Here is a 25318-nt window from a genome sequence, read left to right on the forward strand (position 1 = left end):
CTGTTCCAACAATCGTCAGCTCTGGATTGGTCGAAATAAACCCTTAAGTCACGAGTCAGATGTGCAAATATTGGGAGAGGAGCGACAGGGAGGGTGGATATCAGGCAAACAGGCAGACCAGCGTGTGGAGCCAGAATATTTTCACATCTAACTCAGGAATTATTTTCACCGTACATTTAAATATGTCAGACTTGAAGAGATTTTCCCAGTAAAAAAAAAGTTAACTACCGGATAATGGAAATCCTGGTTGACAGACTCACTGAAGTGGGACAGCAGCTCACGAGGGAGGGAGTGATTTTGTCATGTTTTTCTGCAGTTCCTCCTCTGTGACTGGTGGAGGGAGTGTGGTTTGTGAATTTGGGCCCAAAGATGCTGCTTAGAACAAAATAGTGACAGAAACCTTCACAGTACTCTGTGGAAATGTTCTTATTTGGTTTATTTACATGTACTTAATGTGAGCAGGAGAGTGGCAGCAATTGAGCGTTCATGAGCAGCCAATGATGAATTACATGGCGGAGGGTTTGATTAGCTTTTTATCTGCCCATGGGTCTCTTGGGGATGAACTGAGATTTAAGGGCTGCAGAGAGCTGACATGGTGTTGTTTATTTGGACGGTGCGTGCTTGGCTGGAGTGCAGTGTGCAACAGAAAGATGAGCAGCAGACTGCCCTCTCTACATGCATTTAACAGCCCCTGTCCTCTATGGTAGACTCACCAGGCTTATTTTTAAAGAAGCTTTGCAGCCACAAAAATGGTAATGTCACGGACAAAGAATGGCCATTTTTCCATGAGAAAAACCCTAAATCAAGTTTGATCACCTGGAGAGGGCATGGGAGAGTCTCCGTGATGTGCACTTGTGATGTAATAATCCTCAAATTGATGCTCGAAACCAGTATTAATCCTCTGCATTTAGTCCCACCATGTACAAGTGTTATCTTTGCTATCATGAAGGGAAGCACTCCAGCTGTGCTATAGATTTTCTGTAAGGTTCAAGGTCACCTTGAGGAATTTTAATGGGAAAAAATCTATCTTATGTGGAATAAGATGATAACTGAAAGCAGGTTAGACTATACATGTGCAGCATGCGAGTATATACTGTTGAGACTGAATGTCTTGGAACACCTACATCTTATTTACCGCATGCCTGAAATAACTGGAAGATAATCACACATGAATAACATGCTTAGAAAGAACATCTTGGCTCAGAAATCTCTTTGGAATTGAAAACTCAGGGTTGATTAATAATGAATAAATCTCATATTATTCTCACAGAAGTCCCTAACTGCCGAATTCTAATCTTACACACAGAGAATGCTAAAGGAAAAACATAAATGACTTGGCCCAAGTAGAGAAATTGCTTGTTATCAGTACAGCATGTGTAAAAATATACTTAATCATACACACAGCAGACAGCAGTTTCTACTGAAAATAACAAAATACTGCAAATTAACAAAATGTACGTTCACTTGCATTAGTAAAAATGTCCAGAAAATGTTTTATTTGGCTGTTTTACAGTCACTGGGATGCATCTTAAGACAATACTCCAGTGTTTCACCACATTTCTAAGTCAATGAAATCCTCTTTGGTAACTTCAAGATATATTATTGTAAAGTGTGAGCAGGAGGTGAGGTGTGTGTTTCTGCTGTAGGTGACGACCAAATACTTGTCGCCTTGTTTGTGTAACTCTAAAGAACTAAAATCACAAAGGAGACCGAAACAGCATGGCTTTGAAATGTTATCAATATGGCAGAACTGCGCTCCACCTTGTGTGTATGCAGTCTGTCAACATCCATTTCCTTCACTTTGAGCTAATACCCTGTATTGAGCAACAAGCAGGCGTGCTCCAAACAGAAGCCGGAGCTAAATAGCCATACCTAATAAAGCCTAGTATTTCCAAAATGGGAATCAGTGCATCCAGAGTGTCTGAAACAGTTGGCCTAATGGGCTTTGATGACAGTCAATGTGCAGACCTCACCTCTCCTCACAGATTTATGGGATGGGAGACCAAAGGGCTCATATGCTGGTTAAGTGGATATGGATTGATGCTATTTACAAAGCCTAACGCACAGACACACATAAGGAGAGAGCATTAACCTCTGATCACTTCAACAATGAGCAAACATTTTAAATCAAGTTTACTGTAGATTTAAGTAGACGAGGATGCGTCTTACAGAGCAACCGAACAATCTGTTGACTGGTCTGTAAATATTATTCTCTATTTTAAATACATAATTGTAATTTCCAGTACATCTCCAACCAAAAATGATGTTTTTTGGACAGAGATGATTGCAGAGAGCCATTTAAACTGTGCTTACTCCGGCTAAGTTGGCGGCAACCTCAATATCCTCCCCAGAGACGGTGGCCTGTGGGTGTGATTAAGCAAAGCTCTACACTGGCTTTTATTGAAGCAGAGGATTCGGACACCCTCGCTGCTGTTGGTTCATGGTCAAAGCAGTCATGTTTAGCATGCCCTTAATGTGGCTTTCACTCATGCTGACAATGCCTGTAGCTTCGTGATAAATGGGTTTCAGCCTGGTTGGAGTTGTGATAGATGGTTCAACGTGTAATCATGCCAATTGAAAAACCTGCTTCTGAATTGGATAAAAGATTAGATCTCTGGCACATCTGACTTCTTCAGAATCCCCACCGAGGTCACCTGGAGCCTGTATGCTTCACAGGTACTGTGAAGCAACATCAGTGTTGGTCAGTGCAGACTGGGATGGATGTTAGGAATGCTAACTCTCACTTTGACATTAGCTCTCTCCTCTCTCAAAGGGCTCCTGGTCTGTAACACGTAAACAATACCCAGTTAGCGTCTTTGCTTTTCCTGCTCCCAAAGATAGCCTCTATGGTGCATCCAGACTAGTGTAGCGAAGTTGACTATATTTACAACCTTAGTCTAGACGGCAGCTGTGTTTGGCCAGCTGAAGTTAATGGCTAACATCTAAGCTGCTGGATGTACTGTACAGACAAGCAGCCTGTCAGCGACTCCACTGAAGTCTTCCTGAAACTCTACCTCATATCATCACCCAGTAGAGCCTTGTATTTATATGCAAATGCAGTTTTAGTGAAGCGTGAGTCTTAAATTAGTCGGAAGTAATCCTGTACTTTTTCATCTCCCCTTCATCACATCAGTAACAGTTATATCATGGCTTTTTGGTTTCTTTCCTCTACGTGTAAAGGATGCACTGGCTGTTCTTAATCATGGGCGGATGAAGGAGAATGTGCAGCTTTTTTAACTTTTAAAATTACCTCTTTTTCATCATGTTGAAAGCTTCTCAAAACTCAGAAATTTTGTGCTTCAACACTTGATTGAACTGAAATACTGCAGTTCAATTTTAAGTACCAAGCTGATTCGTCCAAATGCGTGTGCAGATCTTCTGAGAAAATCTTTAATAAGAAAGCCATGCAGTCGCTTAACTCAACCTTTTAGCGGAAAAGATGAAAACATGACTCTTCTACTTTTCGAGTCTGCTTGATGGGTGTTCTACCAACCTTAATGAGCACCAAAGAGGCATGTTTTCCTCTTTGTAACCCACTTTCAATCTTCCTGAGGTATTTTCCAGGACACAATACCAGAAAATCTGTACATATTAGGTTGAAAAAGAAGGTTAGCATGGAATATGAACCCACCCTTAAAGTCCTAAGTGGTGGGCTCTGACGTGAACGCAACTCATTCTCAAATCTAATCAGCAAAAGCTGCTTTTGTGGTTTGTTTTTTTGTGCTATAACCAGACCCCTTGACACATAATACAATAACATAATATAATATTCATCAGCCAGCATGCTGTTGACAAACTCTTGGATAACCACACTATTAATAATTGAAAAGGGCACAGGCTTCAATGCAAACATAAGGGCAGGGACAGATGCATCGTCTAGTCATGGTTCAGATTGTAGTGTTTCTGCAGAAAATGGAAAAAAAAAGTAGATTTATTTTGTTCATATTTTTATGTTTTTGTTGGTTGTATTAAAACAATTTTGGCAGATTTCTGAGAATGAAGGAATTGTTGTTAGAGGAGTAAATTAAAATGTCCAAGGAGCCTGTCCAGTCCTCCCCCATACAAAGTGTCAGAGACTTAGCCAGCCTCTGACACTTCTTATGACGGCTGCCCAGACCCGTCACCGTCCATAACCCAATGCCCGTTCGATTCCTGGGAGACGGAGGTGGAGGCTTGGCAAAGGGGGCGGAGATGCCGGAGATCTGAGGTGCTTCCAGTTCACCACAGGCAAGAGCTTCCTCCACCCAGCCCCCTGCCCTTCTGTTGGCTCCAGAACCAGCAGTAAAAGGTCAGTGCATCCTCTGCTGCCTGCTGCGTTATTTGCCCTTTCTGCTCGCCAAGATCCCCCATTGACCTCCAGTCAGATTCCTTCCCTTGCCGATGAACTCGGTGGCACTCCTGCAAATGAGATTTAAGCTGTGTCTACACGTTGTTCACTACCTTTGAAACAGCTATGGACACCACAGCTTCTTCTCTATTTAAACACCCATTAAGTCCCTCTGTTGAGATTACAGTCTCTGTAACTGGACCACGGAAAATAGATGAATTACCTCTGATGTAGAACTCCTTTTGTGTCCTGTTGTCTTTAACCACGTCACCCTTCATCTTTATCTTCTTTATCTCCATTCATTCTCTTCAGTGCTGCATTTTCCAGGCTGCAATATTAATACAAAGGACCTTAACAATGAATGTATGAAAGGGTTCCTGCCCTGTGAGAACCACTTATTTCCAAACTATAAACTCTTCATTCCCTAAAAGCAAACCTGTTTTCAGCTTTGTGGAAATTGATTTTGCAGATAATCCTGCTTATTTGAATGTTTTATGTAGCTTTAGAAAGTAAATGAACTCTAAATTGGCCCTTTTTTGTTATTTCCTTTTACTTTATGTATATGGGAAGAAACAGAAAGAGAAGAAGATGAGAAGGATTCGGAAGCTTTGACTTAGCAGAGATTGTACAAAAGATATGACAACAAAACGACAGAATTATATCCCTAGTTTTGGTACATTTGTTTTTCAAGCAACCAAAGCTATTTCTCAAAAGATGCTAAGGTTACATCGTCTTAATAAGAAATCAGTAGAAGATAGCTGTGATTGATGACATACTATAAGCATTTTATCCTGTTTCTTGGGTGCTTACCTCTGTTCATGGCAACAGTGGAAATTTTCAATTTGGATTCTGGATTCTTTGTCCGTGTAAACAGCCTATCTTGACCGAGTCCTAAGATAAACCAGGAGGAAATTATCTAGTTACCTGGATGCTCGGCTTACCAGCATTCATAGCACAGTATGTGTTGAATGATGACGAGATACTGTAGCCCCACCTGCTGTACAGGAGCATACAATGTCCAGCCATGTTTAAGACACAGGAGAGGGAGAGGGAACACATCTTGGCTTATTATTTTTAGGCTGCGTGTTTCAGCTTCTCTGCTCTGTAATTATGCATGCAACTGGCACACGGCAAGTTATTTATACTGTGGAGTGTGTTGCCCAACTGCCACGAATCCTCTGATTGGTGCGACTGCTTTTCTAGGTCAGTCAGTGGATCAGATGCATGCACACACACGGACCAATATTCTCTTTCTCTCACACACAGCCAAATGCTTCCACCGGGGAAGGTGATGTGCATTACTCGCCTGGTTGCTCCTCTTCCTCCCCAATCTAAATATAAACATGACTCACAGCAAGCGATGGCACTTGCACTGACTCAAGATGGCGGCATACCTTCAGTGGTTCTTTACTAAGTCTGACAGGTTCTCCTTCTGCTGTTGACAGGATATTTTCCTTCCTTCGTTGTAGTGTGTGTGTGTATTCTACTGCTGAGAGACACACCCAGGCTTTACAGTGTGTTCCTGACTGTCAATGAAAGACCGATAATTGCTGTTGCTTGGGAATAATCTATAGGTAATGAAAGTGGCACTGCCAGCTGTTGTGTGCTGCTCAGTGGCCCCCGGGGGTGGTAATCAGGTGGGTGCTCATCTGGCGGCTGCAGAGGCAGGATGAGAGTTGGCTGTGCCCCATCGCCTCTCTCTCTCTCTCTGTCTCTCTCTCTCCCTCTCTGTGTCTCCTGGGTGTCTGTGCCCTCGGACAGGAGTTGGTGTAAAGGTAGCAGAGGCAAAATGTGTCAGTATATCATTCTTTACCTCAGCATCATACAGTGTGTTTGCTGTAAATGACAATAAACAAAAGGGATGTGCGTGGCTGTCAGGATGCACTGTGGCGAGTGCAGTACAGTTAGCCTAGATAAACAGATGAACAGATGAACTACTCCATCCAAACTCTGAAGGCTCTGATTCAACAGTAAAAACATGGGAATAATTGATATGATACATGAAACTTTAACTGGTAGACGGCGACTCCTGAAATTGACAAGAAGTGGTCCATTAGAGAGAAGACGTATTACTTTTTTTGGATTTGTCTGGACACTCAGTCAATGTACAGCGGGGTTACAGAATGATGCTTCTTTTTCCTCATAAACATCTTCGATACAAAGACCAGCTTGCAGAGAGCACAGAAACCCTAACAGCTGCCGCCATTTGTCATTTCAATCAGTGAAGTCGGACGTCTGCGCTGGCAAAAGATGAGAGGCTGCTTGTTGAATGTTTTGTCCGCTGCTCTTTGCTAAAAAGAGAGGAGAGATAACAGATTTGTTACCGTCAGAGCTTTGCAAGCGTGTATTTTGCTAACCACGGTGTCAGAGCAGAGTCAACCAGCAGCGTGACCGAATCGTTTTTCTCATCCACACCCTTTAATTTTCACTGTCATATGCAGTGAAATGCTGCCCTGTAGAGCCCTGCTGTCAGTAAAGAAAGCACTGGCTTTTCATCCATCAGAACATGGCTGGATGCTCCTTCCAGACTGTCACAGAGTAAGCCCAGCAAAACCAGTATGCTGGCATGGCTACACCTGGTGAAATACATTATGTTGATATGATTGTGTCATAGTATTCTTCCTTAAGATTAGATACTTGTACTGTAAACTTGCTTCCCCACATGCAGGAATCGTGTGAGATGACACTGCTTTGTATAAGGTGCTGATTGGTGTGACTGGCACTCATGTAAACCACCCAGACTGAACTCATTTCAGCCCAACCTGTTGGCCTGACTGCCGGCTTTGTCCCCCTATTGATCATCACAGCTCCACCAACAATGCCTCATTGGTCATTGTTTCAACCTTGGATGTTTTTTTGTTTTTTTTTCTAGTTTCAGCTCCTTTATCACCACCATCCTTCACACTTCACTGTGACACATCCCTTCTCTCTCTCACACAAAGCAGATAAAAGAGCTAGTTTTTCTTGAGTTTTATTTCATTTTGGAATTGGCAGAAGTCAGATTATTATCGCTCTTGATTCCAATGTCATAATTTCCCAGAATACAGGTGAAAATCAGACCTTTTCTGTTCTTGCTCACATTGCTCTCGCCTGTGGCCTCAGTGGGTGAGGTCTGGTTGTTTCCAGTCCAGGCAGGCTGGAGTCTGAAAGCCAGCAGCCTGAAGGAACAAAACCTTTAAAGTGCTCTCTGTCACTTTACATTTCTGGCTTTATATTAACATTGCAGGCTGCAGAGCAAAGGACATGAGGGAACATTAGCTGCTACTTAAAGCAGACGGCCCTCAAGCTACGGTTGAGTTCAAAGTGTCGACCACCAGCTTGACAACCTGGAAAAGTTTTGCTCCATAAAACCTTTTAGTAGAACTGGATGGTGTTTATTCGCCTTCTCTTAGCTTCAACTGTATGTTTGTCCTGCTTTATCTTGCCTTCTTGAAAACAGGATATTCGTTGATCTTTAAAACCCTCTTGTGAAGGCCCAGATGTCCTCTGGTCTCGGTTGTGATGTGGTACATGATTAAGGGGCTTATTTTCTAAGGCCAATTTTGTGCTCGGTGAGGCTTAATTTCTTTGCGTCCAATCAATGAGTCTTGGGTCAAGCTGTTGACGTGCACCGTGTCTCAGTCTATTCATTGAGCGGCCACTGTAGAGCAGGAGAATGTGAAAGGAGGTGATGGATATTGTAAAGCCTGTAATGGAAATGTAGCAGCACGGTATGTTCACGGACTAGCTATGAGTCAGTCACATCTCCGTCTCAAAGAAATGAAGAACTGTGTAAAATCACACCTAAACCTACATCTGAACGTGTCAGTTAAAGAGATGCTGTGTGTGAGTGCATGTAGGCGGGGCCGTTATTTAGGCAAAGACCAAGATGAGACCGTGTGGTATTGTAACATCCATCAAGCTCGCTGCGTGGCCTGATGTACTATGCACTTTGTGGTGTCCCGCAGGCTTTCTAGAAAAAACTGATGAATATGAATTTTTTTTTTTGGGGGGGGGGGTCTCACCCCCCCAGTCCCCCATCAGTCCCCTCATCACTCTCACTGGTGAAGCAGTGCAATCTACACATGCAAATATCCCGGGAGGTGGGTGGGCAGTCGATGTGGCCAACTTGGGAACATAAATTACATTTGCATGCGATTTGAGGGGAGCAGGGGCTCAGTGGGAGCTGCTGTGCAGGAATAACAAGTCAGAAGAGGGGCTTGATTGCACTCTTCTGTTTACTCTTCAAGGTGCTTATTGTTTGTCCTCAGGAGGACTGACTGTCTCATACTGCTACTGTCCTGTGGTTAAATACCCACTTATGAACCATGAAGCTGACGTATGTACTGAGAGTCATTTGTTTGTTTTATATGTTAATTGTTTACTTATCACATATTTACACTCAGTTGGCAGATTATTTTGTACGTAAAGTTAAAACCTCAGTGTAATGGCATATTTGAGACCCTTCATTTCTCCGTTAAGTGCACTGATGAGGTAAATACAAGCGAAAGCTAATATTGCCCATTGATTTCTTATATGAAATCTATGGGCAATATTAATATATCAGTATATATCAATACATATAGATCAATATCAATATATCACAGAATAGGAGATTGCCCAATATCAACATATTCCCAGGCAGAGTTTGTTTGAGGAGGATTTTTGTTCTCCGACACAGTTAACGTGGATCGTGCATGTCAGCATCAGGAAAAATCTGCCTAATATTTTGCACAGCCGTTGTACGTGCAAGTGCTAAATTATTCATTCATGCAATTTCTGTCCGATCCATGCCACGGCGAGGAGCAGCAGTTCTGTCCAGCACAGACTAGTTCACATGACGCAACAGGCCACCTTATGTAACACACATCTCTGCTGGAACTGGAGCAGAAAACCACACAAGCAAATCATGGGACTCTCCCCGCCCACTCCCTGAGAGCTCATCACCTTTTTTAAAAACAAGGTTGTCTGTATGCATATGCAAAAAAATAATCAGAAGAGTAATTTAACTTCCCAGTCAGTGGCTGGTTACGTCTTCATTAGGCACTAATTAGTAATCAATATATGATTTTCCTGGAGAGGGGTCTTTTATAGCACTGGTAATTGCTTCTTATAATATGATGAAATGCAAATGGAATAGGATCAGTCCTGAAGTTGTGGGCTGAGGCTGAGCTTGGCAACAATGGAGGCCTTTGTTTACCAAGCAGTGATAATGAATGTAGTGTGGCACTGGGAAATTACAGTCCTCATTTTGGCATTTCCTATGGACATTAAGTTCCAATTAAAAGGGGAAATTGAGCATCCTGAAATGAAAGGATTGACTGACATTGATTATGTGGACGATATAATGCCGAAGCTGAACCAATTCAATATCCCACTTCTAAATGAGCATCCAAATATACCAGTTATGATAATCAAAATGGAACAAAATAATCCCCTAAGAAAGATTTCTTAATGTTTCTGCATATATCCTGGCTAAATCCACAGTAAGCTGTTGATTAATTTGCATCACATATAGGCTCTATTAAACATTGAAACCTTGACTAAGCAGAGTAGCATATGTTGCATTTTATGGTAATATATGGGACAGTGCCAGGACTCGGCAGGGACACTGTTCTACTCAGAGAGTCACTTAGTTTCTTTCTTAATGGGTTTTATCATATGAAAGGCCAAACACAAAAGGGAGACACAGACTTGAATTATGCTGCTGCTGCTGCTGCTGCTCGACACAACTCGGATCAGGAACAGGAGCTGTAAGTGCTCCTATGGCAAGGAAAAAGAAAAAGAGTGATGTGGCATGAAAGAGTGTTCAGAAAATGACTGAAGGAGAAACAGAGAGAGACAAAACTACAGAGGGTGAGAAAGTAGAATTATTACATGTACAATGAATCCAAGCACATGCTTTCATAAGATACTCAGGCATTTCCAGGACAGTCCATGATATGTGTCACATACCTTCTTGAAAATGACATTAAGCAAACTCATAATACAACATTTTGGGAAATCCATCTCACAAATTATCTCTTCACACTGTAGCTAGAGCTAGCCTAGCTTATTAGTGATTTGAATCCCAACAAGCCTTTTTTACTTCTATCATGTATTTGCACTATCGTGTACAAATAGGTCATGAGATACCGTGCTTTAGCGAGCAGTTAGCTCAGTTTTTCTCCACCAAAAATAGCTTAAGTGAGTGGCTCTGGCCGGTTTTGCAGTGCAGCTGAGGTGCAAGGAAAAAAATTGAAAGGTAAACTCATCTCCTAGTCATTGGAAAAGAGTCAATTGCTTATATTTAGCAGATTTACCCACATTTGAAAACCCCACGTATGTGCTAATTTTGGTGTAAAGGTGGAATAACGTTTGCAGTTAGCTGTGCTCGAAAAGGGATAGCAATGTACGTTGAGTTGGGTCTCCAGACCTGTGAAGACCTCTATCAGTGTACTGAACCCACAAAGCTTCAAACTTGGACATCTAACTCGGTAAGACATCAAGTAGGTGAATTTGTCGAAATGTTGGAGCCCCCCTTTAAAGTCATGTTACACCCAGAGTCCCTCTCAAACAAACACTCCTTACACTGACGAGGCTCTGCTGGCACCTGAAGGTCAAATTCTCACTGATGCCTGAAACCTTTTGTGGGTTTTTTGTAATGAAAATCAGTTCGGGTTTTCTTTTCACGTTTAGTCCGCACCCTTTAGTGTCGTGTGTTTGAGCAGTTTGAGTTCAAAGAGAGAACGAAAGCAGTGATTTAACTTCGTCCTTGGACCTCACTCTCTGGGGGGTCAGGGAGTCTAGACAGAAGTTCTTCTTAACGGTACTTTTCACCGTTGAATAGGTTGCTGATTAGAATGTCGACATAAGCTGGTCTTAACTATGCTGGATACTCATTTCCTCATTTTGCCAGGTTTGATTAGCTGTAACATCGTTGTTTTGTGAAGTTCTGAATCACTTGTATTTGAGCTGTGATGTGATGATAAATTCCTAGAAAAAAAAAACAACAATAGGTCAAATTAGCATGTCATTTTCTGCAAAGAGCAGCGCGATGCTCATTATTCTTTGTTGTAACTCTTCCCGGTTACAGAAAGCTGAAATGTTGATTTCTTGCGTTTTTCCTCATCGTGGCAGAGGAGCTCCACTGTTGCAACCCACGCTTGTGTCTCCACACTGAGCCTCTCTGCCTCATCTGCAGCCCTCTGCTCTGTTAATTATGGATAATGGACGTGAGCTGGGGAGGTAGAGTCCCTTCTGCCAGAACAAAAACAACTGATTAGGCAGAGCAAGCTGCGTCACAAAGAGACCATGACGGTATTACCTCTGAACTTACCTCAGAGTCTTTCTAGCCAGTCTGAGCCCTGAGCGAACTCGCATCCGGTACTGTAGGTGGTAATAATGCTGTTTCAGTCTGTGTCAGACCATCAGGTCTGGGCTTGCAGGCTCGCAGAACTGGCCTTGATAAATTAAAATACAGTCAAAGAGACTGTCCGAACTTTGATTGCGTCCCATTAACCTATAACTGCAGCTACCCCCTGCTTCACCCTATTCTTTTCACACAGAAGTTTCAAAAGAAGTAGATGTTTGACAAGTCACGGTTGAAGCTTTCAGGGACCTCAGCCGTTTTGTTCAGTTTGACATGCCGGACGCTGCTCTGACTTCTTAATGAAACATAAAAGGTCGTAAAAGGTTCAAATAGTTTGACTCAGAATACTGAATATGCCATTTTGAAGGGCCACAGATCCTGCCTGCACCCTGCTGGCCTCGCCGCTGTCTGAGAACAGAGGTGGAAATCAGCCTGTCACTTGCTGCTGGACTACAGTTCTCAAATTCTGGGAAAATTCAAAGTGGAAACTTCCCATGTGTATTAAGGGGAAATTATGGGAATCAAAGGAAATAATGTGAATAAAATGGAAACATAGGGGTTATCATTATTATTATTATTATTACTTCATTAAACAAGTCTTCTGCAGATAGAAACACTCGTTTTACTGTTCCATATCAGAAGTTAAACTTGAGTTAAATAAGCTGACTCACTTAACGTTGTATCAAACTTTCATTGAACAAAACAAGACTTCTTTCCACAAAATAATTGGCCTCCATATCCTCTCCATGGACTTCCTTGAAGTCAGACAATGAAGCCTCATCTTCACTGTCCAAACTGCTTGAGGATGGTTCTTTGCCAGGCTCAGAGAGCCTCAGCTTTGCCCAGATGGCCACCAGCTTTTCAGCTCGTGCACTGGTCAGCCTCTTGTGTGCCGTGGTGTAAGTGTTCCCAAACAGGGACCAGTTGCACTGGGAGGTATCTGATGTTGGTGGGATCTGGAGGGTGATGGAAAGTGCCTCAGATCTACAAAGCTGCTTCCACCAAGTGGCTGATGAGATATGCTGGCACAACTGCCATATTCCATCTTGGACAGTTTCTCATATTGAAATTGCGTACAATTTCCAAATTTCCCCAAATTCCAGAGCTTATTCTCAGGAGGAAAATGTCCAAAGAAAAAATGTATTGAAAGTTATCGACCCTTTGCAACCCTCTGCTTGACTCCAGTAAATACTGTAAAGAATTGTGAATATAATCACATCCTCCAATTTTCCTCTTTATTTTCTATTACTGCAGAATTTTCGGAGCTTGTTCCAGTGCTGCCTGGTTGACTGGAATCACCGTCTCAAAGCAGAAAACAAATCTGGGGTGTGTGGGGGCAACACAGTCAGAATTTTTGCTGCTCCCATGACCATTGTTTGGATTCTCATCTGCACATATGATGCTTCTTCCTTAATAGTATGGAGATTGGTCAGTGCTCCCTCACTCTTAGGAACAAACCTCCACAGACGTTTACTGTATCGTCTGCAGCAGGACTAATTCAATTCTTCCGTCCTTTGCTGCCAGCTGCATGTCCCAGTCAAACCATGCTCTCATCAGACAAACTTGATTAAAACAGTCTAATCTATGCGGCTGCTAGATGATGCAGTTTGTGTGTGTGTGTGTATGTGTGTGTGTTAGTGTGTGTTTCTGGCTTGATGTCCTGATGTACAAGAGGACCTTCGTTTATCCATTTAAACACTGACAGCGGGCCAAAAATAAGCATGTCGGGCCACAGACGGCTACCTCGATGACAACACCCTTGTAGTTTGCAACTTGGAAAACATGTTCCTTCAGCATGAAAGGAGAAATGAGTCTGTTGATTTATGCACTACGCTCCCAACTTGTCAGCTGACCTACTTTTACAAGGAAAGACTTCTGAGATCTGGGAGTGGATCAGAGTAGTATTATCTGCTGATGACACAGTACTACAGTGTTAGGAAAGCTGATTTTCATTCACAAAGTCAGAGTTTGCGTCTTGTCACAGGTCTAACATTCGGCTTTTCGTTAAACACCGCCATGACGATGGGTCTTTTTGTCCTCACATTTGTGGGTAATATGCTGGAGTTTTGACACTACAAAACTACAACAACAAAGAAAGAATATTGTCCCCCCAAAAAAGTCATTTTCAAAGATACCTCACAAAATTTGGCTAATGCAGCCTATGGAAGCCTCCTATAAGAATTGTTTGTGTTTTATTATGCATTTTTGGACAGAACAAAGACTTTGATTTTGTCCCATTTCTTTCAGTGAAGTCCTGCTGTGAAGGTTAATGGCTGGAATGAAGAATGACAACAGTGACCAGTAACTTCTCATACATACATAGGCATAAAAAGAACAGAGGCTGCTCTTTGATCAAAGTCCCTTTTGCACAACTGACCTTCACCGTGCATTGCACATGACTAACTAATAAATTGTCTCACACAAAAGACCATTCCGCTCATCTGGATAATAGTCATATCAATTGGCTGTAAGGTAATGGCTGAAAACTGACACTTGGCAGCTTCCTCACATTCAAATTGCTTCATCGCTGTCGTGTGTGCGCGAAGGCACGTGCACGCACGAAGGGTGGAGGGAGAGGAGAAATAAATGTTGGCCCGGACACAATGAGGTATATTGTCTGGCGTGGAAACCAAATTTCATGGGAGCTCATTAGACGGGCCACCTCAAAGATTCCCAAAGAAAGAATTGCCGAGTAGGATGAGCGCAAAATTGAATTTTCTCTCCTCTCTTAACTGCAAAATAACCCAGCACTCAGTCTCAGCCTAATGAACTGGATGTGGATGTGATCTACAGTGTTTGAGATCAAGTACATGCACCCACAGCAGGAAGTGCAAACATGGTCTTTAAATGTTCTCGGTCAGTCCTTCCTTCCAGTCTTGAAATGAAAAGCATCATTTTACATGGAGTATATTTAAATAAGGTCTAGTGTGTGTGTGTGTGTGTGTGTGTGTGTGTGTGTGTGTGTGTCTGTGTGTGTGCGTGCGCATATCTGCATGTATTTTGGGTGATGGTGGTTGATTTGTGCTTATCATAAGGTCGCAGTTGCCATTTCAAACACTGAAAAGTGGATTTTCTACAATAATGCCTCAGTAGTCCGGCTTTGTATTTTCACTCCTCGAGTTTTTTATGTTCTCTTTTTTAAGCTAGTTTCACATCTCAGGAATTAAAATGGCAAACGGTCATTTCTGTCATTACTGAAGTAGCTGCGATAGAGTCGAACACTTTCAGGCTCTATCTAAATGCAAAAACACACGTTTATTGAACAGGAGAGTCATTTATGAGCAACATAATTCCATGGTTTTAGAGAGTTCTCTGCTTCTTTCCCTCACTGACTTTTCTGCGTCCACTCTGTGGCATTTCATCAAGACATTTTGAAAGCAGAAAATGTTAAAGCAATCTGAGAAGTAAGCCGCAGAACTCCAGGTTTTGGTGTCAAGTGCGTAAAGGTTCCCTTCTCGTCCCTGGAAGTCACATTGATATTCAGCAGCATAATGGGAGAAATTCATCAAAAGCACAGAAAGACATTCCCCCTCCTCCTCCAGCCCTGAATAGACGTGATTGTAATGGAGCTGAAATACATGTTAAGGTTTAAATGTGAGGCTGGTCTTTTCATTTCTTGTAAAGTACTTCTGCAGCTTGTAAAAAGCTTATTTAACATTTGCATGCATTGTGTATATTTAGGCTTCTCCGGAGCAGCGTGTCTGGTGTGGGCACTCGTTCCCAAACTGTCCCTAAAGAGATCTAATTGCCTCTGTGCAGAAGTCTAACTTTGGGTTCGTACATCCCATCTCTCCGACTCGATCAGTGGAGCACACTAATGAGTGTTGCCTAGCGACCGTTAAAACAGGGCTGGTAAAGTCAGCGTTGGCAAAAAGACTCCTGCTCAGCGAGATCTTTTTCTTTTCTTCTCAACTTGATATTCATGTGCCATCTGCCTGCAGTAACAATGCCCATTTTCACATGAACGTCAGAAAGGTTGACTTGTTCTGCCAAGACATAATTATGTTCCGTTCTTAATTAGCGGCCGTCCTGAAGCTCTAATGCCGTGTCTTTAATGCAATAACATGGATGCATGGATACAAATCTGGTCGTTTATATATAAACCTTCCATAAATGGCTGAATGGCAGCTCTATGCATTCATCTTATGCCTCTTTCTCTGCCAAAATAATATCCTGAAGATGAGAAATATCCTGACAGAAGCCATTTTTATCTCTGAATTGATTCATGATTCCAATCACACCAGGCGATTGTGGCCTGAGGACTGGGCAGGATAGTTGGCTGTATATGTTTAGAAACGAATAATAAAACACAGCGCTGAAGTCTTCCACAGAATTGTTATGACTGAAATTATGGTCTGTAACGTCCCATCACCGAACATTAAGATATGAAGAAAACGCTCACATCCTGGGCTAATGATTTCCGCACAGATCTGTCGAGGCGGACGAGCCAAATACGAGTCAAATTAGCATTGATGGCAAATGCTCCACATTCACTTTGCACCTGTGGAAGCCAAATAATGCAATTTGATTGCATGATTATCCAGAGTGCCGACTCTGAGTGCTGTCATTCAGTTTGATTGTGTTACATGAGAGGATTGAGTCCTGATCAGCCCGAAGCAGAGAGGAGGGAGAGTTCAAAGAGTATCTGATCCACTTTCCAGATTGGTTCATATTTTGTGAATGTATGAAATATCTCATCAGCGGCGCGTGTTTTGCTCGCTATCTCGCAGTCCAGACGGTACAGCGACGTATCACTAAAACAAAGACGGATTGTCTCTCATGGAATTGCATTATGGATCTCGGTTTAATCCTAAGAGCATTGCCTTAAACAGCTTACCCCGACTGGCTGAGACTTAAGATGCTCTATTTCAAATTAAACAGTGTTTGATCGATGCTGGGCTCGAAGTGGGTCATCCTGACCAGAGGTGACCAGCGAGCCTCGCAGTACGCCGCACGCGGTCATGGTTGTCTCCTCCAATAAACCATGTGAGGCTTCAAGTTATGCAAAGTCTGCTTACCTTTCAACTCCTGCATTAAGAGTGAGTCGTGTGTCTCAGGTGCAATAATAGATGCAAGAATAATACTTGTGACAGTTTCCTTTTCTGCAGACACCGAGCGGAAAAGCCTGTGATTGAAGCTGAACTAACTGTTTAAATGCAAAGGGTAAAGGCTTTATCATTCAAGGGCAGAGCACCGGAGAGGCAGGGCTTGCCAGTGCTGTGTCATCATCATGCAGGGAGACCATCTGAATGTTATTATGCTGTCTGATTTGAGTGCCAACTTCAAGGGCATTCTACTCTACCCAGACGCTTATTGAAGTTCTTTGTACCACTCATCCAGACCCAAACAACATTCCTTTTATACAACAAATACATTTCGTTGTATTCACTCAACCCTTAATAGGTTTACTTCATTTACTTAATGTTGAGTGCTCACATTGTGCTCCGTTCAGATGGGTTGTAGTAATGTTCATGATGAGGACGTCTGTGTCTCCAAGGTAATCGCTGTTTTCTGGCTCCATCACAGGAAAACATCTAAAAAAAAAAAAAAAAAGGGTTCCTTAGTGCTTCTAAGAAAATATGGCCCTTTGTGACCAATCAAAGTGCTGCTGCAAGAAAACACGCCCTCCAGATTAGAAAGAAAATGTTTTTCAGAAGGTCAGATGTGATTTAGGGATGTTCCCTGCAGCTTTAAAGTTCTGTTTATCAGCTGCGTTCCACCTACACCCAGAGCAGCACGCCGGCAGAGCCTTCAGTGGCTTGAGAAGTAAACATATGTTTGCCAAAGAAACTTATCTCCATAATCATAGTGTGTTTCATCGGCTTATGTTCTGCGTCTGAACAATGAAACTGACGCCGCGGATGCCCCATGATGGATACGCCTGTTTCGTATATTCCTGTCACATATTCATTTTTCGTACGCCTGCATTCAGTTTTGATTGTTACTCTTGCATATTCAGCTAAGCAAATGGGCAAAAATGCAATTTATTGTTAAATGTCAAGCAATTTAGTCCAATGACAAAGCGACATCTCAGGCAGCATAATTAGAAGGCACAGCGGCTGTTTTTTCCCCCTCTTCAGCATCTGTAGTGCCGTGATTATCAAGTGTTTTGATGTCAAGAGAGAGAAGCGTTGACTGACAGGCCTGGCCAGACTGGAGCAACAGATCATACAGTAACTGACAGCCGAGACCCATCCTCTCTCCTTTGCACAAAAAAAACAAAGCAAACAAAACATTTAATTATTCTTCCAGCCTCAGCAGACGGAGGGAGAGCAGAACTGAGGTGTAGAAATGAGTTTGGCTGGGCCGTTCGTATGTGGGTTCACTGTTAATCCTCCAAAGAGATGGAGTTTGAACACTAATACCTCAGAGTGGAAAAAAAAGCCCTCGTAGGAAAGCCCCAGCCTGGCGCACAAGCTAATTTAATGATAAGGTTCTATGGTCTAAGGGTTATTTATCATGAAAATCTATAACAATGACTTATTCCATCAGCAGCAGCAGCAGCAGCATCCAAGTACAGTGAGCCTCTCTTCAGTGACTACCACAGTGGTGCTGCAGGCTCTTCAAGAATTGTTTTTTTCTGAGGTACTCAATGTTATTTCTGTACTTGCAGAGGAGAACAAACATCAGTTTTAAGCTTAAATCTATAAATGCTTCATGGGGAGCTTGTCTTGTTAGTCATTAGCCCTGTGCCTCTGCTCATGAGCACCAGGAGACTTGGTGGGTCTGCTGGTTCTACAATAATTTTCATGTTGCCTGCGAGGGATTCAGATGTCTTCTCTCTCAGTGCTCACTGGGTTTCTCTCTGTTTAAGTTAAATGCCTGTTCTGAGCTTCTGGCCTGTATGTGTGAATACAGGCATCAAAGTCTACAATCCTGCTGTGGCCAGATGGTGTATTGAATAGGAAAAAACATGTTTGACCTTCACTGACCACAGCTCGTTTATGACTGTGAAGCTTTAGGTTGCTCTTCTGTTGTTCCTGGAGGATAGAGTGCATTTATTTTGCATGGATTTCTCAGTCAGTTCCTCCGTTTCTGTTGTGAGTACTGTCAGGTTGTCATTACAAATAGCAATACTTGATGGAACCGCTGACGTCTTGTTTGAGTGAATTGATCCACAGACAAAATGTAAGGCTGTCTCACTTAATTACTTCTGCCTTTCTTCTACTTGTGGCAAAATGAGTCATTTGATGAAAGAAAAAAAAAGTTGTCTAAATGTGCTGCTTGATTTGATTAGAATGCTGACAGATATACATGAATTTTAACTCTTAATATTGTTGCAGTAACTTGAAACCAGGAAATAAGTCTGGACCCTCAGAGCTGCAGTCGTTCATTGATGTAATGTCTTTGTTTTGTCTGTCACAAGGAAACATTTTGCATGAAGTCTGCAGAATGTAGTCATTGCATGTACCTCAAGTGCAAGAGTAGCTTTGAATTGCTCTATTTTAAAATACAAATAGCTAAGAAAAAGATGCCACAGTCTTACCATTCATACATTTTATGACTGACCTTACTTATGGGTCACTTATGGACATGCTGTCAGGTTGTGACCTTTATCCAGATCAACACCCAACAACCCCAATTCCAAAGAAGTTGGGATGCTGAGTAAAACATAACAGACATACGTAATAGCTATTTCATGCTGTTTGTTTTTATGTAACTCCATATCTATAAGAACTACGTCAGCAAAAGCAAAACATCGTGTCCTAGTCTGTGTAATTATTTTCTCTGGGCAAGAGAGAAGAGGCGCAAACTCCAGATGTCACTCGACATACAAAACAAGCCGTCCGTCATGTATGATAAGTAAACAGCTCAAAAACAGGGGAGATACCAGACAGTGTCATATGGCAGTCTCATTACATCCCACAAAAACACAAGTGCCCTTGTGCAAAGGTTTGGCACAGTAGAGGTGTATTCATCTTTTGGCTGTTTGCTAACAGCCTGGTTGGGATCCTTCTGCCAAATTCTTTGAACCGCATTCAAGTGTGCCTCAGAACTGGCTGTTGTCAAGGCTGCCTGTCTGGTGGGAAGGAAACAACCAGCTTCAGAAAAACAATGGAAGTGGCTCCATCCAGCCTTCAAACTCTGAGGAGAAGATGGCATGAGATTTACAGAATGATGAAGGCTCTTCCTCCCAGGGGTAATATCTCCGTACCGGATATTGGCTTTATGCCCCTGCCGCTAAACCGAGGGGCCGCCATTGTTCCTTAAACACTGGTCCCCTCAGCTTCTTATTAAACAGATATTGAGATCTAAACACCAATATGAGCCTAAGCTTAATATTGTGTGTTTGTGTTTTTCATGAGACTGTCCTTCCCTAGTCTATATGAGTACTGCAGTGTTGTGCGCACTGGAGAATATTTGATGTTTTGCCCGCAGGAGTGAGATAAACGGACAGTGGGACGGTCGCTTGTGTATCTCAATTATAGATATTTGAATGGAAGAAGAACACAATATAGTCATGCTGCTGATGTTGATAGACCATTGGTTATGGTGACAACAGATGTATTAGTACTATTCAGGTGCTGTTGAAGTGTTGACAGGACATAACATGACATCAGTAGGAACAGTTGAATACGGATGTTGGCTTAACTGGCTCGTCTGCACTTCACACTGTGTAATGTTTGCCACAGTTGATACAACAAAAAGTCCTGAGAAGGCCGCAGTGAAGACAGCGTTACTCCATATGCCACTGTAGTCCGGCTCGGTCACTCTCCTGCCGATGAGACTGATGGCTTCAGCAATGAAACCTCCACGATAATAATGTTTGAGCTCACCTCCAGCAGGCTCCCAGGATGAATGTTTGCTGGGGATATTAGAGTGAAGGCAGGGCAGCGTGTGACGCCTCCTTTGAATATGAGAGCACAGAATGAAAGACAGGCTACCCAAGTAGTGATGGTGCAATCGCTATGAAAGCTACGAAATAGGGTAAAACACACAGATGAGCATTTTTCTTTTTTTGATCATTTCCACCTCAGGATGAGGATAATGAAAGACGAACACCCAACATGATGCCGAATTCATTTCAGCTTGAACTCTGCGCTGTTTACTCTCTACAGTGTAGAAACACAGCTGATTGGGTTTGTAATATCTCTGCTAGACATTTAGGCAACCTTTCAGAAATGTGTGTAATAGTTTAATCTGTTAAACATGGTGTGTATAAACAGCAACAAGAAATTTACTGAAGTATAGTGACGACCCGTGGTTGATTAGGCCCTCTTCACCAAACTTACTGAGTGTCATTTACTGGTGTCCCCGGGAATATGAAGTCTACTTTAGGACCGTCTAATGGACAAACAGTGAGGTGTTTGTTTTTCAAACCCACCTGACTGTTGCACATTCATGAAACACCTTTTCCGTAAAAGCACAGTGTTGGCTTTCAAAGCCCTCCTGCTGTCCTCTGGTAAATATCAGCTTCTAATTAGCGGCTGTTTATATCCTTTGTGGCATCGTTTTTTGGAAGAGGGCCGGCCAGCTCTGGCACTGATTTTCTGCCGTTAGCAATAAATGGAGAAAACTTCTGTACGTTTTTAGCCAAGGAGTAGAGAATATTGGAAAATCTAGCTTTCTTTGTGTTTTTTTTTTTTTTTTTTTTTTAACATATATTATTCTGACTTGTACAATTTCTGGGTAGTAACTTAAAAACTTTTGGACTTCTGGGTGAAGTTTGCTTCATTACACTGCAGTGTGCCATCCTGCTGCTGGCGTACAAATTTTACACCCCCTACCATGGTGTGATATTGGCCACCCCACTTAGATCTAATTTAGGAGGGTAACACGTCCTCACCTCTGTGAAGGGACCCTGGCTTCCCCACACCCTGTAATATCCCCAAATTTCCCTTTAACAGCAGTGTACTTGCAAGAGCCAATTAAGAAATCCTGTAAGGCTGGTGAACAGTGCAGCTTCGGCCGTGTCAGAGTTGGACGTGTTAAGGCTTTTGACCTTCTTCAAGATTAAATTAAATGTGGATTAACTTTAGCCAAGCGGCTGTGCAAGAAATGCATGTGTTTCATCCAATCGGAAGTTTTCCCCTTGTTTTGATTTGTTACATTTCAGGTGTGTAGAAATTTGCCTGGGTTACAAATACAGACAGCAGTTGTATTAATGTGTTTCTGCCATTTCTTCACATGGTTGAACTGTTTGAACCTGGTATTTCTGCACGTTTGCAGATGAAGTTTAGGCTACAGTATTATTAATATTTACTTTGTCTACGCAGGATTGTCTCCAAACTCATGTGATCCAATGAACAATAAATATAGATCATTATAGAATCCAAAAGTCGAGTGATGATTTCTAAAATTCAAAACCTGTTTTTATCTAATGAAATATTCTACTCCAATCCACATTTGATGCCGTTTAACCTTTCAAAAACAACATTTTCCCTGCTTGCTGCACACAAAAGGAGGCACACACCTGTATTAATGGGGCTGGCTAACAGCAGTCTAACAGCGCCCTAAATTACATTCAAATAACCACAATAACGAAAAATCTATTTAAAAAAATCTCATTATGTCTGCATTCGCTTGGTTTTTAGATTGCCGATGATGATCCCAAAAGAGTGACATTCATGCAAAGTGAATCTGGGGTAGCCATCATACTACTTATTTGGGAAATCATTTGAAAAGTTTTCTCTGCTCAGTTGGGTTGGATAACGCTCAAATTGAGGATTTTGTCCGAGCATTTTTTATATTTTACTTTTAAGGTGATGCAGTCAAAAATAGGATGACATTCAGCGTCATTCAGCACTGCCCTGTGGTAGTAAGGCTCTCATTTGTGTGTATGTAGGGACTTTCTTTTGATTCATATAGCTTGTTTGTCCTTTGAACCCATTAAAGTGACCCAACATATGCTGTTCATGTATTACCGCTTGATGACGTGCCATCTGCTGCCTGCAATCGAGACCACCAATTTGTGGTGGAGGGCTGGGGTTGCTTTGAGGCCTGATTGAAGCTCAAACTAACTGATTGTAAGCTTAATTATTTCGGTATGTTCCTACTGTAGTGTCGAACAAAAGGAAAATTGGGAGCTCACACTATGAGCATTGTCTCCATTTGTGAGGTAGAATTGATTCTTGAAAGCAAAATAGTGCATGATGAAAGACGATGCGAGGTAATGGACATTTACGAAGCGTCCTGTCTGACTATTGTGGATGAGATTATACTCACACTTGCCTCTAGAAAAAGGGATTTAAATACAAATGAAAATAGACTCTGGCTTTATCAGCTCAACTCACAAGCTTTGCCATGAATAACCGGTTTATGTTGTTAATATTCCAAAATTAACATTGTGTTTGAGTCAAAGACACCTGCTGTAACATCCGTCAGTGGCCTTATGTACATCAGTGTGGTGTGAAAAAGAGATTAATGAGGGTTGAGATGAAGTCAGGTGATTCGCTAAATTAATACAGACACACACAGTGAAAGAGGTTTCTTCTGGCCGTGTTCCAGCCACAATGGCTGGAATACACTGGTTGAATCGCTTATGTACGTCTTTAAGGCAGATGTTTTTATGCTTCTGGACACTGACACCATGATATTTCTTTTTCAGTGATCTGCCATTTGGAAGGAGAGACTGGAGGAAACCCCTCTAACTGAAGACATTGTAAGTGTCTGGCCAATAGCCTCTTCAATGAATCTATCACGTGACCTGTGCATGTAATGGACAGTATAATGTGGGCCATTTACAGCATGCTATAAAACCCAAATTCCAATTTTCCTCCAATTGTGTAATTTGTAAAAGTGGCCTAATTATATTTACTGAAAAGGACATCGTACTCTCCTGTTATACCCTGATGCATACACACAGTATCAATCGAATCAGTAAATCCAACAGGGAGTCAGGGTGCCTGATGGCCTCTGGTCTCATTTGAGATGCAGACATTGTCCTGTTGCTTCCTTTAATGAGATCTGGAGGCGTGCAATCTAATATTCACCACTGAGGCTCCAACATGGCCCCTGAGCCTGTAGCCCAGAAGGCTGTGTGCTAATTCAATGGAGTGAAGTCAGCTGTGATCAGAAGGACTGGAGTGGCCATTCAGTCAAGAGGATGAGAGGCATTAGCCTTTTCTATACATGATCTACTAATAGTCCACATTTGTGTTCATCCTTTATTTTGTGGAGTGAACTGGAGGAAAGCTGCTTTGGGGCTGAAACAATCTTAAAAGCCAACAGAGGTTCAGCAACAGAGGAATATAAAGTCTGCATATAAATAACAAATACAAGTGTTGCAGAGAGAAGTCTCTGGAAGTCTGCAGGTCTTTAGTTCAACTTGCCTGAATGTGCATCTGCCCAAAACACTGTCTTAACACTGTGGTCGGTTGGCAGTTGGATTTCTTTTGTCAACCAAATCCCAGGAAAAATGGGCTTTTTTGTTAACTAAGATTTGGTATTGACTGTCATAAAGTCTAAATTTTGTTTTCAGATAAATTCAAATGACAGTTGGGATGACATGGATAAAGTTAAAGTCCTGTAGGTTTGTACCACACAGTCAGGCCGACCTGCTAAGTCAGAATACTCAGAATGAACATGGTGTTTCTCTCTCGCCAGTGGCCGACACAGCGCTTTGTATTTTCTGCTTTCTTACTCTGGACTTCAGTCAGATGTCACTGTGATGTCTGGGCAAACTGCTTGACCTTGGCAACCTTGGTTTTCACGCTGGAGAATGTTAGAATTCCTTCTATGTGACGTGTGTAGCTCTGCTGGGGAACCTCAGCGTTCACATGGGCAACAACAGAGAAATCGAAACTGGGACTTATTGGACTTCCTGCTCCTGTCATGTCGTACCTCCTGGATGGATAATGGGCAGTGGATCGACGTGATACTTTCTGTATTGTTGTTGCTTTTTTGACTTCAATCTAACATTTTGCCAACTTTTTTTCAAAGAAAAATGACTGCCGGCTGCTGAAGAAGTTGCTCGAGGTGGAAACATATTGTCGTGAGGCAGTTTGCATATGCAGACGTTTGCTACAGTCCCTAATGGTTTGCAGTATGCATAAAAAGTGCTCGATTTGTCAGGAACTGGTTCACAGGAAAGTCTTCAGGGAGGTCTAAAGTCAGACAGTAACTCTACTCAAGTGGCTCCACCCATTATCTTAACCAATAAGATTAATTCTGCCTTCGGAGCAGCACTGCCTCCTAATTGAAATCTACCTTTATTTAGCTCAGTTCACTCATTTTGAACAGTGTGATTTCACCTGCTAATATAGTGCACTCCAGAGAGCTGGGACTTCACATATTGGGACTGATGAGCACTAATAAATGCTTTAGCTGTTAAGTTGGATGATAATTCTCATGAATCTTTCTATGGAGGGCATCTGGAGGGGTTTCGCTCGGCTCCTGGTTCGGAGCTCAGATTTGCAGAAATTACTAATTAGCACTGTCTGATTTGACATAGTGGAGCACCCACTCCTCTCGATGATGAAGCTCCCTGCGTCTGTCCCAGCTGTCACCAGTGATTGATGCAGTGTGCGCTTCCCACCTTCACTTGCCAGTGTTCTCCGCTGTTTACGCCTCATACCTGATCTCACATCCAGAGATGTCTCAGCCTCCTCCCATTAGCAGGCATATTAATCACCCTTCATGCCAAATGATTGCGTTAAAATCCCAGTGTGCCGCGGTTCCACATTTTGCCCGAGGGAAGTCATTGCATAGAGCCTTTATTC

General features: G+C 42.3%; 1 protein-coding gene across 4 annotated transcripts in view; it reads left to right on the forward strand.

Annotated features, from left to right (window-relative positions):
- syt1a (synaptotagmin Ia) overlaps positions 1-25318 on the forward strand; it is a 146533-nt gene that overhangs the window by 15651 nt on the left and 105564 nt on the right. For all 4 annotated transcript variants that reach the window (XM_076722090.1, XM_076722093.1, XM_076722089.1 and 1 more), the window contains exon 2: positions 23206-23259. The gene's annotated coding sequence lies outside the window, so the exon portion shown is untranslated. The remainder of the gene's footprint in view (positions 1-23205; positions 23260-25318) is intronic.

This window comes from Chaetodon auriga, chromosome 22, assembly GCF_051107435.1.
Source record: "Chaetodon auriga isolate fChaAug3 chromosome 22, fChaAug3.hap1, whole genome shotgun sequence".
Lineage (NCBI taxonomy): Eukaryota > Metazoa > Chordata > Actinopteri > Chaetodontiformes > Chaetodontidae > Chaetodon > Chaetodon auriga.